The sequence below is a fragment of the Pleurodeles waltl genome, chromosome 9 (genome assembly GCF_031143425.1).
Source record: "Pleurodeles waltl isolate 20211129_DDA chromosome 9, aPleWal1.hap1.20221129, whole genome shotgun sequence".
Lineage (NCBI taxonomy): Eukaryota > Metazoa > Chordata > Amphibia > Caudata > Salamandridae > Pleurodeles > Pleurodeles waltl.
The window spans coordinates 924996291-925010423 of NC_090448.1; positions in this window are offsets into that span (position 1 = coordinate 924996291).

Genomic DNA, 14133 nt, shown 5'->3' on the forward strand with positions numbered 1-14133 from the left:
GAAGGTCTGCCAATGATATCTCTTCATGCTGATGTTGAATCCAGCTGTTATATTCAGCGAATTCAGTATTCAAAGCAATTGTGGTACATTTTGAAAGATAAACATTGTAACCAACTAGAGTGGGGCACGGTCTCATTCTTTCAAAGATGTCACTATGTAAAACAGGCACAACTAGCTCCCAGCATTCTTTGTAGCATTGGAGAATGTTGCACCACTCAGGTTAAGTTAGGTTGGCTCGGCTGGCAGAAATTATGTTTATCATTCTAATACAGTACCTGGAGTAGAAATGAGGATGGGCAGCATATATCCTCTGTTAGACCTGTCAGCCTTTGACTGGTCTTCCCCCCCACCCCCCCCCCAATCTTTATACCTTTCCCCTCCATTTATGCTGGTCTTGTTTTTCTGGCCTTAGGACTCTTTGCACTTCACCACTGCTAACCAGTGCTAAAGTGCATGTGCTCTCTCCTTAAAACATGGTAACATCGGATTATCCTCAATTGGCCAATTTCATTTACTTATAAATCCTTAGTAAAGTGGTACTGCATGTACCTAGGGCCAATAAATTAAATGCTTCAAGTGGCCTGCAGCACTTATTGTGCCACCAACAATTAAAAAAATAGGACGTGTAATTTTAAGTGTTCCATGTCCTGGTGTTAAATAACGCTTTCGCTACTGCAAGGCCACCCTCTCCCACAGGATAACATTGGAGGTACCTTATTAAGTTTAATAAGCTGTAATTTCCAAATGGAAAATGTTAGACTTGGCATCCTTGGTGTGGTCTCCCCTAACTTGTTTGCGTCTGTTTCCCAGGTTGTTGATGTGTGCTGGACTCTGTTTTTGCTGTTTTTGGTACTCTCTGCATTTTACCACTGCAACCCAATGCTAAAATGCAAATGCTCCTATGTAAAATGTATATCTAATTGGCTTTCCATGATTGGTGTTAGACCTGACATCCTTAGGTTGGTCACCCCTAACTTTTTGCCTGCCTCCCTCCACTTTTTGGATACCGTTTTTGCTGGTTTTAGTACTCTGCGCACGTTACCACTGCTAACCAGTGCTAAAGTGCATATGCTCTCTCCCTTTAAACGTGATGACATTGGATCATACCCAATTAGATTATTTAATGTACTTATAAGTCCCTAGTAAAGTGCACTATATGTGCCCAGGGCCTGTAGATTAAATGCTACTAGTGGACCTGCAGCACTGATTGTGCCACCCACTTAAGTAGCCCCTTAACCATGTCCCAGGCCTGCTATTGCAAGGCCTGTGTGTGCAGTTTTGCTGCCAAGTGGACTTGGCATTTAAAAGTACTTGACAAGCCTAAAACTCCCCTTCTTCTAAATATGTCACCCCTAACGTAGGCCCTAGGTATCCCATAGGGCAGGGCGCAATGTAGACACATGACAGGACATGTACCTGGATAGTTTACATGTCCTGGTAGTGCAAAACTCCTAATTTCATTTTTGCACTGCTGTGAGGCCTACTCCTCCATAGGCTAACATTGGTGCTAACCTCATATACCGTTTGAATGGATGCTGCTGATCTGAAAGGAGTAGGAAGGTCCTATATAGTATGGCCAGAATGGTAATACAAAATCCTGCTGACTGGTGAAGTTGGATTTAATATTACTATTTTAGAAATGCCACTATTAGAAAGTGAGCATTTCTCTGCACTTAAATCTCTCTGTGCCTTACAATCTACGTCTGGCTAGCTTCAGTGGACAGTTTCCTTGTGCATTCACTCAGACAGACCCCAAACAGGATACTCAGCCTCACCTGCATACATCTGCATTTTGAATGGGTCTTCCTGGGCTGGGAGAGTGGAGGGCCTGACATTTGCACTTCAAAGGACAGTAGCCTGCCCTCACATAAAGGACTGACACACCCCCTACTGGGACCCTGGCAGACAGGATTGAACTGCAAGGGGACCTTGTGCACTTCTAAGCCACTCTTTGAATTCTCCCCCTCTTCAAAGGCACATTTGGTTATTTAAACAGAGCCTCTGCCCCTACCAACTCAGACACTTCCTGGAGAAGACCTTGAAACAGAACCTGCAACCTGCCAAGAAGAACTGCCTGGCTGCCCAAAGGACTTACCTGACTGCTTTCTGAGAAGGACTGCTGCCTTGATGTTGCCCTACTGCCTTGCTGCTCTCTGGCTGTGCTGAAGAAGTGCTCTCCAAGGGCTTGGATAGAGCTTGTCCCTGAAGTCTCAGGACCAAAAAGACTTCACTCCTGCAAAAAGAACTCCCTGTGCGGCGGAAATCGATGCACAGCCGGCAGAAAATGACACACAGCCTTCATCGCAGTAAAAAAATTCACTGTGCGCTGAACCGGAATGATGCAGCCCAACTTCACAAGACGATCGATGCAGCGCCAGTGTAGTGACTGGAAATTCGATGCACGGCCCACTGGATCAACGCACAGCCGAGCTGGAACGATGCAGCCTGACTTCCTGAGAGGAATCGACACAGCACCTGCCGTGCAGTAGAAATTTCCCCCCAACGCCCACCAGATAGACGCAGCCCCTGTGACTTGATCCTGTCAGCGCTGGATTTCAACGCATTGTCCCCTGGGCGTCTGAAACCCCCACAACCTGAAGAGGATCCAAGACCTAGCACCGGTAATCGACCCAAAGCCTTTCCTGTGTGAAAAATAAATGACGCATCGCTGTGTGCGTCCCGAGAAATTGACACACACCTTCCTATTTTCCATGCATCTCCTCCTCTGTGATTCCTTACGGAGATTTTGAACGCGAACCAGGTACTTTGTGCTTGCAAGAGACATTTGTTGCTTTTAAGAGACTAAAGACACTTTATATCATTTTTACAGTGATATCTCAACATATACTTATTACATCTAAATCATTCTGACCTGCATTTTACCAGATAAATATTATATATTTTTCTAAACACTGTGTGGTGTATTTTTGTGGTGCTCTACTGTTTTATTGCATGATTTATTGGAGAAATATTTTACACGTTGCCTTTTAAGTTAAGCCTGACTGCTCAGTGCCAAGCTACAAGAGGGTGGGAACAGGATAATTGGGATTGTGTGGCTTACCCTGACTAGAGTGAGGGTCCTTGCTTGGAGAGGGGGTAACCTGACTGCCAACCAAATACCCCATTTCTAACAATTGGCATATTTGCTTTACTAGTAAGTCCCTACTACAGTGCACTAGAGGTGACCAGGGCCTTTAAACTAAGTGCTACTAGTGGGCATGCAGCACTGATTGTGCCACCCACATACGTTGCCCTGTAAACATGTCTCAGGCCTGCCACTGCAATGTCTGCCTGTGCAGTCTTGCGCTGCCAATTTGACTTGGCAAGTGTCCCCACTTGCCAGGCCTAAACCTTCCCTTTTTGTACATGTAAGGCACCCCTAAGGTAGGCCCCGGGTAGCCCACAGGGCAGGGTGAAATGTATGATAAAGGTGGGACATATACTTATGTGTTTTACATGTCCTGACAGTGAAATACTGCCAAATCGTTTTTCACTTTTGTAAGGCCCATCTCTCTCGTAGGTTAATGCGGGGGCGGCATTTAAAAGTTATAAAAGCGCAGATTCCATTTGGGAGCTAATAGAAACATGGAGATTAGGGTTTCTAAGCTCACAATTTAAAAATATATCTTTTAGTGAAGTTGGTTTTTAGATTGTGTGTTTGAAAATGTCACTTTTAGAAAGTGTTGCATAGGTTCTCATTATGGTAATGAGGCTACTGGATTTGGGCGGTAGGATCACTGGATGGTGGGTACTGAGTACAATTCCAGACCAGGTGACACCTGTCTGCCTAATCCAGGGTTTCCAGCTAACTAGCAGCACCTCATCTCTGGCTGAGATGAATGTGGTAACTGGGCTCATGGCAAGGTAGACTCCTCAGGGAATCGTGGTAATCAGATCACATCCCTTTCTCTCAGTTACCAAAAATCTCACTCAGACAAAGAGAACAGAGGCAGAATATAGTTCAATAAGCATTTACTGAAAAAACTGCATCTTAGATATAAGTATATTTATAGCAATAACTAGGATGATGAAACACAAAGATAGCAAGCATATGACTAAAAATGTAAAACACAAAAATTGGCCTACCATACTGTTAAAAGGGAAATGGATCTATAATCCTCCTGCCCATGCTAAGTAGGAGCACAGCATACTAAGGCTAATTTTGGGTTTCCCCCTGGGAGAACATCATCCTTCATACCTTGAGAAGAGGCCTGTAGTCAAGAGAGACACCATTCCCATATGAATCAGGAGATCGGCCTTGTAAGCAAGTAGCTGTAACGAAGCAATCAGCAATCAGCATACATTCTTGGTAATCTGGCCGGAATCTCCCTCTAACACGTTTGGGACAAAGAGTTTTTTTATAATAAAAAAGCTGACATTCTAAGAAGTAGTCCCTGTGTATGAATGTGTGTTTTTATGTAAATGTTGAAGACACAGCACACCACGTTGGTTGGCAATCCTATCTGACTGTAGCCTTGCAGAGAGTACAAAGTGTCTACTAAGAGCGTGCTGTTTTCCTAGGCTAAAGGACATTTTAATTGTAATAATAAAACAGCACCATGAAAGTGGCTTACTGTTACATTTGTTTATCAGCATGGTTTTATTTTTGTATCTAGGTGAAAGGGCAGCTGCAGGCCTAGTTAGCTAAAATAACGTGTATAAAATATGGCTTAATTAGATATATAACACCTTCCCCTTGCCAGTCGAAGATGGTTCAAAGCAAAGTTAAAAGAAAACTCAATATAAGACCTATAAACCCTAAACTAAACCTATAACACAAACATCAATTATGACAATTTAAGAGACATAAGCAGTAAAAAGGACAATTTCGCAGAGCCACAAAGTGGCTCAAAACCCAAATTTAACAGTCATGACAATTTGGAAATCGCCAATTATATCAGGGACAATTGAAGCCAGGAGATGCTCCACTTCGGTAGGTGGCAAGATATGCAACTCAAGTTCAGATAAGACCACAGAGCACTTGTGTTCCAATGCCTGAGCTTCAGCTGAGGCAGCAGCATTCCTTGTATTGCCCATCAGTGAGCCAAAATCCACAGTATCCACAAAGGGCAACTCATAGGCAGCTTCCCACTGAAGATGCATCCTGAACACGCATGTCTGATAATGAGCTCTCATCGAGAACATAAACAGATTAGTGTCCAGAGAAAGTTAACGCTGTGTAGAAAGACAGATTTCCAGTGCCATTCAAAGGCACACCAAAGGCAATGAAACAAGGGCTGCACACAATCCAAAACCTGTCGAAATGAGAAAGACCTGTCGCACTCCAGTTTTGCCAGGAGTGATGTTCCGAAGTACTGCATCATGCGTTCAAGAGACAGTTGCCCTTCCGGCAGCACTCTCAGTCCTTCCCGTTGCAAAGGGACAGTTGTTGCGAAGAAAAAGTATCAGCAGCAGAATGCCACCAATTACAGCCAAAGTAATCGGAAACACCCCAAAAACACTTGAAAAAAGTTAGTGTATGGCTAAAGGTATTAAACCAAATATGGAGGAGAAGGAGTGAATGAAACCAGAACCAACAGCCTTAAAAAAAGCATTGAATAAACGTACCACGAGTTCACCAAAGTGTCTCGGAAAGTTAGCACTTAAAAGGGACTGAATCTCCACTGATCACCTCGCAACCTGAAGCGCAAAGGTCTCGCGGGCTGATGTAAGCACCTCATGTTTTTGAAACAATAATGCTTTTAGTCTGCTCATCTTGTCAAAATCCACATCAGAAATAGCAATATTTGGCCAGATGAATTATGTGGGAGGAAAAATGACATTCCCCCAGCATGTAACAATTTGGGAGACCGAAATGACATAAGGAATTCTGGCAAGCATTCCACAACAGCTCTCACTGTTAAGTAGCACATAGCTGCCATTGGAGGCCACATGGAACGCAGGTCTAATCAAGGGGACTGGGACTCCCTCCAGATAACAAGCCAAATTTGCCACAGAGGCATTGCTTGCCCCGTGCAAGGACAACTGTTTACAAACCATTGAACGGCTCACAGAAGTCTCACAATCACTGCCGCTAAGAAAGACCTCTTTCATGCCATTTAAACATTTGTATAAAAAGTGAAGCTCCCACACCTCGTGTATGTAACTATCTCCCAGCCATTCATATCTGCATACTGCAATGTGTTTCAAGCAGTATGTAATTTGCAGTGTTGAAATAGGCAGATTTAAAAACCCCATGTATTAACCACTCAGCAGACGGTACTGCAGCTACAGTAAAAGGCAACTTTTCTAATTTCTCTATACTCAACATAACATATGTTGCTTCCTTCTTAGCTATCATCTGTTGCTGTCACATTAAATGAAATGTTGGAAAAATCTCCCTTGCGCTCACATGTTGCCAAGGGATGCAACCTGCCTTTAGTGTTTGTAATGTCCAACCTAACTGCATGTGGATCTTAACTGACTCTGTCCATGTTGCAAAAATGACACATCACTATGTCCATTGCAGAGGACACAATGTTATTTAGAGTGTAAATTCAGTGATACAAGGTATTAATTCCATTATCCACAACGGCTAATGCTTACTATAAATTTTCCTAAATCTATTTGCCTTAACCGGGCAGCCCTTCTTGTTGGGAAAGTTTCTAAACTTCATTATATGTTGCATATAAGAAGCATTTTCTACGTTATCTTCCGGGGCCTAACAGGAAATCCTGTAAATCTGTATTATTAGATTGGAGACAAAGATATTCTTTAACAACATCCATTGAGGAGCCCTTCAACCATTGCTGGCACAGTTTTCCCACACTATATGTTGTCACAATACCCGAATGTTCTGAGGATGCATAGCGAGGGTCTGGCCTTTTGCTTCTGAAATCCCCCGAGGAGTTTGCAAAACATGTATGGCACCCATTCGTGTCTATAGGCCACAATAACCACCCACCAGGACATGAAAATGATGTGATATATGTACCATTCTGGACCAATTAATCAAGCTGATCTTCAAGACATTTATATACTTTTGCCATTTGTTAAATTTGCAGGGGCGGGCCTCTAATTAGCAATTTTTTTGTTCCCCACAGACTTTTAAAATCAATCGATGTCTACCAATGTTCATAACCTTCTATGGCGAACCGGGAAACAAAGGAATCAGAATATATCAATTGGGTGTCTGTCAATAAAAAATACAAATCTACCATCACTGGCAATTTTAAGTAGCATGACTCAGCATTTTTAACATTGTGCCCAGAAAAATATGCACATTTTTCAGTGTAAGTTTAAAAACTGCCCACTTTCGGAGTCGGTCAGTGTTCCCAATGTGTATATTTAAAGATAGTCTTTGGGGTACTAGCTCTGTGAATTAAATTATGTTCATATTAGTTATAACAGAACATATCTCCATAATTTCCTTTAAACTGGTACACATCATCACTCTCAAAAACCGTAAAATTCTGTAGATCCAACATCATAGTATCAACTGTGATTGCATCCCAATCATCAGAAACCACGCCGGGTGTAATTACATCAGTTAATGAAAGTTTGAATATATATGGAATTTTAATGACTCTTTAGGCCCATAAATATTGAATAATACTTTATCTTAAACATTCCCATCAGGAATTGCATAGCTGAAATGTTCACTAGAGACAAGTCTCTGCAAATTTTGTGTGATGAAAAATGTGGTTTTAGAACTACATTCACCAATTCCACTGTAGAGCGTTCAGGAAGGTAATGACCATGTATAAGAAGAAAGAAAAAAATGACAAAACCCATCCAAAGAATTAAAACAAATATAGTTAACGAGAGCCATATATAGTTCCATGGATGAATGAAATAGTTATTTTTTAGCCAATGTAGTAGCTAACGTGCTCTTGACAGTTCTGTCACAGTTAAGGCAGATGAGTCAGTAAAGGAGTCATTAATGTCTACAAAATAACCAGAATTTGTGCATGTAAATATTGGAGCTGTATTTTGAAGAGGAGAGGTTTCAGAAGACTCCTTTAGTGGTGCATAGTAGATTATGCCATCCGTCTTTGTGGAATTTGTAGAATTTTGCTCCGTATCAACAGAAATCAATGTAGAAGTAGTTGTAAGTGGAACCAATGAAAGCTCACTTTCCACTCTCCCCAAGTATCGGAGAGGTGTCAGCATTGCTGTTGATGACTTGTAGGGGAACGTCCTAGTTTGTAGTGGGAGGGATTTGGGTACTACTCTGGAGTCCCCTAGGTCTGCTGTGCAGGATCAGCCACATGGATTAACTTGACATTGTCAATGGAAACAAAGCGATTCTCTCTCAAAGCAGGCAGCTGTGGTAGAATGACAATTCTGGTACCATGTAGTCCCAGGACTGGAACCGGTGCACGATAAGAAGGACCAACCTCTTTTTCACAGCAATCTATTCATGTACTGGATCCCCTAGCTTGGGAATCCAGCCAGTGGATGTTACTGGTACATCTGTAATTCCAGAGGAGGCAGCACTTGCAGATGTGTTGTCATCACAGAATTATTTTTTTTTATTTTTTTGTGATCCTTCTTTTACCTTCCAAATTTCCCTCACATGACCGGTGGGGGCGGGAGGGGGGGCAGTGAAGGTTCTCACACAACTGCTCACCACCCATCCCCGACCTCGTCGCCCCTGTCTGGGACAAACATTCCACCCAAGCTCCAGTGCGGAAAGCAGAGGAAAGAATATAATCATAGGATCACATCCTATCTATTCGCTTCCCAACCATTGCTTCAGCGGATTCCAAAATCAGATCCTCTTACAAACTTTATGGCATTCAAACTTAAGATGGTAAATTAGAGAGTTTTTCCTTTTGACAAAAGTAGGGGGAACAGGGCTGATCCATTTCCTACAGATCTCCCTTCTTGCCACAAGCATCATATAAAACAACAGTTTAGCTCCATCTCTACCCATCTTCTGCGCCTCATATGAACAGTCAAACATCACTATCAAAGGTCTTACCTTTGGGCTTGTGACAAGAATCTTGTTAATTGCATCACCCACTTCTTGCCAAAACGTATGAAGTAAAGGGCAGTCAATAAACACATGTAGATCGTCAGCTGATGCAGAACCACACTTCTTACACCTCACCACGTTATCTTATCTTAGCCTGGACAATTTTTTGGGAGTCCAAAAGGCTCTGTGGATAGAAAATAGATGATTTCTCCTTAACACAGCAGGTTTAACAGTATTATACGGAAGTGTAGTGGATACTTGCCAAAGGTCTTTAAGCTGCGGCTCCGGCAAGCACTCCCTCCAGATTTCTTCTGGGAGGTTAAATTCACCATCCACAATGTCCATCATCAGCCAGTACCATCTAGCCACTTCTTTCTTCATCGGAATATCCAGATGCATCTGACCCACCAGTCGGTTGGTACTTACCACTTCCTCTGTCACATTCCTAACCCAAGTCTTCATCTGAAGGTATTTAAACTTAGACAGCCTTCCTCCTACCTCCAAATTAAGGTTATCAAACTCCCTAAGTTAACCATTATAACAGAGATGTCTCCATTGCAAAAAACCTGCCTCTTTCAGAGGAATAGCCAGGGTGTCTTTAGTCCACTCCGGGGAGCCAGGAGAATCCCAAATCGGTGCATACTCATTATAATATGACAACTTTGTGATCTTCCTCACCTCCTACCACAGCACTTCCTAATCATGTAATATCTTAAATCGATTTTTTTTTTTTTTAAAAGAACTTCGAATTCCGAACTTATACAAAAAACGTCTCTGGACCTTCTGGCCTTCCATCATAGCAATTAACACCTGCCCCAGCTCAGAACAATGTAATGCATAAAAACTCTGTCTTACATTTTTTAACAGATATGCCCATGCGTAGGACTGCATATCAGGAGCCACCAGACCACCTTTTTCTTTCTTCCTCCTGAGATTTTTCCATGATATACAAACACGTTTCGATGCCCAAATAAAACTGATAATTTTCCCCTGCAATTTCTTTAAAGCAGCCTTGTTAAACATGAATGGCAATGCATTGAAAATAAAAGTTAATTTAGGAACCATTTTTCCAACGTTAATCCGACCTATTATAATTAGTAGAAGATTAAGCCATTTTCTCAGTAAAAGGTCCACCTCCCTCATAACCCGAGCAAGATTTCTTTCCGCCATTTTACATATATCATGTGTTACAGTGATCCCCAAATATTTAACTTCTTTCTTTACATTCACTACATCATTTAGTACCATATTCCATGCCATAATTTTGGTCTTTTGTTTGTTAACCGCATAAGCAGAAATTCCCCCAAAATCCTCTGTTAACGCTTGTAGAACTGGTTTAGCCTGACTTAAGTTTGCTGTATAAATCATTAAATCATCTGCATATAACCTTCCTGACCAGATCTCCACACCGGAAAGGAAGTATTCTCTGATCTTTCCTAATTCTACAAATTAATGGTTCAATATAAAGATCAAATAATAATGGGGATCATGGGCAACCCGTCTCGTCCCTCTTTCTATTTTTACCAGAGGAGTGAGCATGCCATTAACCAAAATTCTTGGGTCATGATAGATTTTTTCGCAATGTTCTAATAAATTGGTCTCCAATTTCATATGATTCACAAACCGTCATCAAATAATTCCAATTAACCCTGTCGAATGCTTTTTTTGCATCCACCATTACCACCGCCAAAGGCATATGCATTGAAGTGGCTAAATCAATCGACCCTATCAATCCCTGTGTCAATTCATGCATATGCCTACCTTTCAAAAACCCTTTCTGGTCTGTGTGTATGAGTTTCCCCATTACCATCCCTAGTCTATCAGCCAGGAGTTTAGCAAAGACTTTATAATCACAATGTAATAGTGATATTGAGTGGTATGAATCACACTTCCTGGGGTCTTTACCGGGTTTGAGAATTAACGTAATAATCACCTCTTTCCAAGAAGGAGGAAGATTCTCATCCCCCCCCATAATATTATCACATAATTGCTTCAGAACTTTTAAATACTCCTACCCAGAACTCGATAAACCTCCATAGGTAACCCATCTGGTCCTGATGCCTTCCCCAATTTGCCTGCAAAAATGACCTGTTCCTCCTCACTCCGCTGCAACGGATCATTAACCGCACTTCTCTCCTCTTCGTTCAGAGTCGGAACATCTAATTACCCAAGCCACTCCTTCAATACCTCCAAAGGCGGCTTCAAATCTTCTGTATATAAGTCCTCAAAGAAATTGAAAAAACCTTCTTCCACCTGCTCACCACCTTTTCCGATCTCGCCCGAGTCTTCATCTCAAATTTCTGTCACCCGATTCCTGACCCTATCTGACTTTAACTTCCAAGCCAACAATGTACTGCTGTTCTCACTGTACTCGAAATGCATCACCCTATTAGCTTCACATCTCAATCTAATCCTGCGATCCATAAGAGCTGCCAACTCCAAACTGGCTGTCTTACATTGCTTATATAAATCGTCAAATTCTTCACCTTGCTCCTTACTTAACATTCCCTGCTCAAATTGTCATTTTTGACTCTCCAACCTGCTTATTTCTTCATTAGGATAGCTGCACACAGGAGGAAATTATATAATCAGACATCCCCTCAAAAAGGCTTTAAATGTATCCCAAACTATCGCTAAGGGAGCTGAACCCAAATTTATCCTAAAAATTTCCTCTGAATCCGCCTGCAATTCCGTAACCACCTCATCCTCATCAGAAGCAGAGTTCTGTCTAAGGTCCACCTTTTTTCCCTTCTTTTCGTTGGCAACCTAAGAGCTAAACTAACCGCTGAGTGATCTGATAAATGGGCCCCAATATGTACTACTGACTCCACAAAGTCCTTCAAAACAGTATCCAAAAGGAAGTAGTCAATTCGGGACTGATGCAGATACTTCTTCTTATTATAAAAGTAACCTCTCTCTGAACCCCTCTTATCCCTCCAAACATCATATAACCCCCATTGGGACATCATTACCCAAATCTGACCCTGCATTTTCTCGTTTATTTTGGACCTACTACCCGCTGATCTATCTAATTCATAGTTCAATACGACATTAAAGTCACCTGCCCATATTATAGGATCTAAATATTGTAAAAAACAATCTAAGAGTTCCCTTAATGGGCCTACATCATCCCTATTAGGACCATAGTATCCTACCAAGGTAAAGACATATTAAAAAGCAGACAGCTTACCCACCACCCACCTCCCTGAGTTATCTGTTGGGCCTTCCAGAAAAGTAATACTGGCATGTTTCTTAATCAGAACAGCCACCCCTTTACTACCACTCAAACAATTTGAGCTAGCTATCTGCTGAACCCCATGCCTTAAAAACTTCAAAACATTCCTCCCTAGAAAGATGGGTCTCTTGTAAGATCAAAACATCAAACGGGGCATCCCTCAAATATTGCACCAACCTTTTCTACCTTCACTTTACCCTAAGACCATTTACATTCCAAGAAAGGAGTCTCAAGTTCTTTATTGCCATTTCCCAACAACAACACCACCTACCTTCTTCCACCCCACCCATCCATCACTCCCCCGCCCCCAGGCCTACCTACCACAATGAGGATCTTTTTTTTCCCTATTATGCTCCCCACCCAGTGCTCCCCTCCACCACCCCTCACTCCCCCTCCCCCCAATCTATTTACAACAAGTAAGATCTTTTTTTCCCCTATTATACCCCCCACCCAGTGCACTCCTCCACCATCATCCTGTACCTCACCCAATCCCTCTCCTCACCTGGGAACCCACCCAAACATTAACCTGACCAAGATCAGAAGAGGGTCACCGCTCCTAAGTTAGGGCATCGCCCAAAAAACCTCCTCATGGGGGAACAATCAAATCTTAGACCTGCCTCGTTCCTGCTCTCTTTCTCAGTTTTCATAATCAACTCATCCACCTCCTTCCAGTCTGTAAAATTATACATCTTATTATTTGCCATAACTTTTAGAAAAGCAGGAAATCTCAACTGAGCTGTTCCCCCAAGTTTTTTTCAAAATATCTATTCTTTTACCAAGCTCCCACTGTTTATTCAAAGTCACAGACGCAAAGTCCAACCTAATTTCAAAAGGGGATCCGTTTACCATCAACGATTTATTTTTTAGTGCCAGGGCTATAATATGTTCCTTCAGGGAGTATGTCTGAAAATAAATTAGGATTTTCCTTGATCTGTCCCTGTCGGGAGGCATTTTTGCCGGGACCCCGTGCACCCTTTGAATAGCTTTAACAATGTCTTCCTCTGATATTTCCACACTCACCTCTTGCTTTATCAGTCGAGCCATAAAACATTTTAAGTCCCCTTCTTCCAACCCTTCCGGGACCCTGAGAAACCTCAAATTGTTCCTCCTCAGATTATTTTCCAGGGATTCCATTTTAGCCATTACCCCTGTTTCCCCTTCCTTTAAATATCTTATTTGCTCCTTATTTTCTTCCACTGCCACCCTTAACTCCCACACCTCCTCCTCCAAAGCGGCTTTACGACCTGCCAAATCGTCAATTTTCTTCCCTAAATCTTCACAGAGACCCCTAATCACCACCTGATTGGCATTAGAAGTCTCAAAGCCACTCTTCAGTTCCACAGATAATGCTTTCAACATATCCGCAATTGATTGCCCATGATCCTCTCCGACGGGTTGGGAAACTTGCACTTCATTAATTTCTGCTTGCCTCTCTATGGACCACACAGAGAGTGCTGTAAAACACTTCCCCCATCTACCCAGAGGTCTAGGCCGCTGCCCTCTGAACTAGCAGGAGACTCTAATCTGTCCAATTTATCCAGCTCTTGCATATTCGTACCCCAGGCTAATATTCTGGGAGAGTCTGGCAGTACTCGAAAATAAGTCCTAACTGAAGGGGTAACACAGGCTTTCCTGTAATTCAATCCTCCAAAACTCTTCGCATCCAGTTTCTTTATAACAGAACTATTATCTTGTTCCGCCTTACTTCTCACTGTAGAGAGTTTCTGGGGGGGGGATCAGACTTTACATTTTCACTCTTTTCCTACTTTTCTTAGTGCTATGGAAGGAATACGTAAACTATTTTTAAATGCCACCATCCCCCCTTCTTTCCCGAACCCCACCTTCCCCTTTACCCTGTCCACCATAAGGTCAAAATAAGTTTCTACAAGATTTATACCAAAAATAACATGATCCTGGAGCCAGAAACCTTCAAATCTTGTTTTTTTCCTACCAGCACCGAAAATCCCCAAGTCCTCGA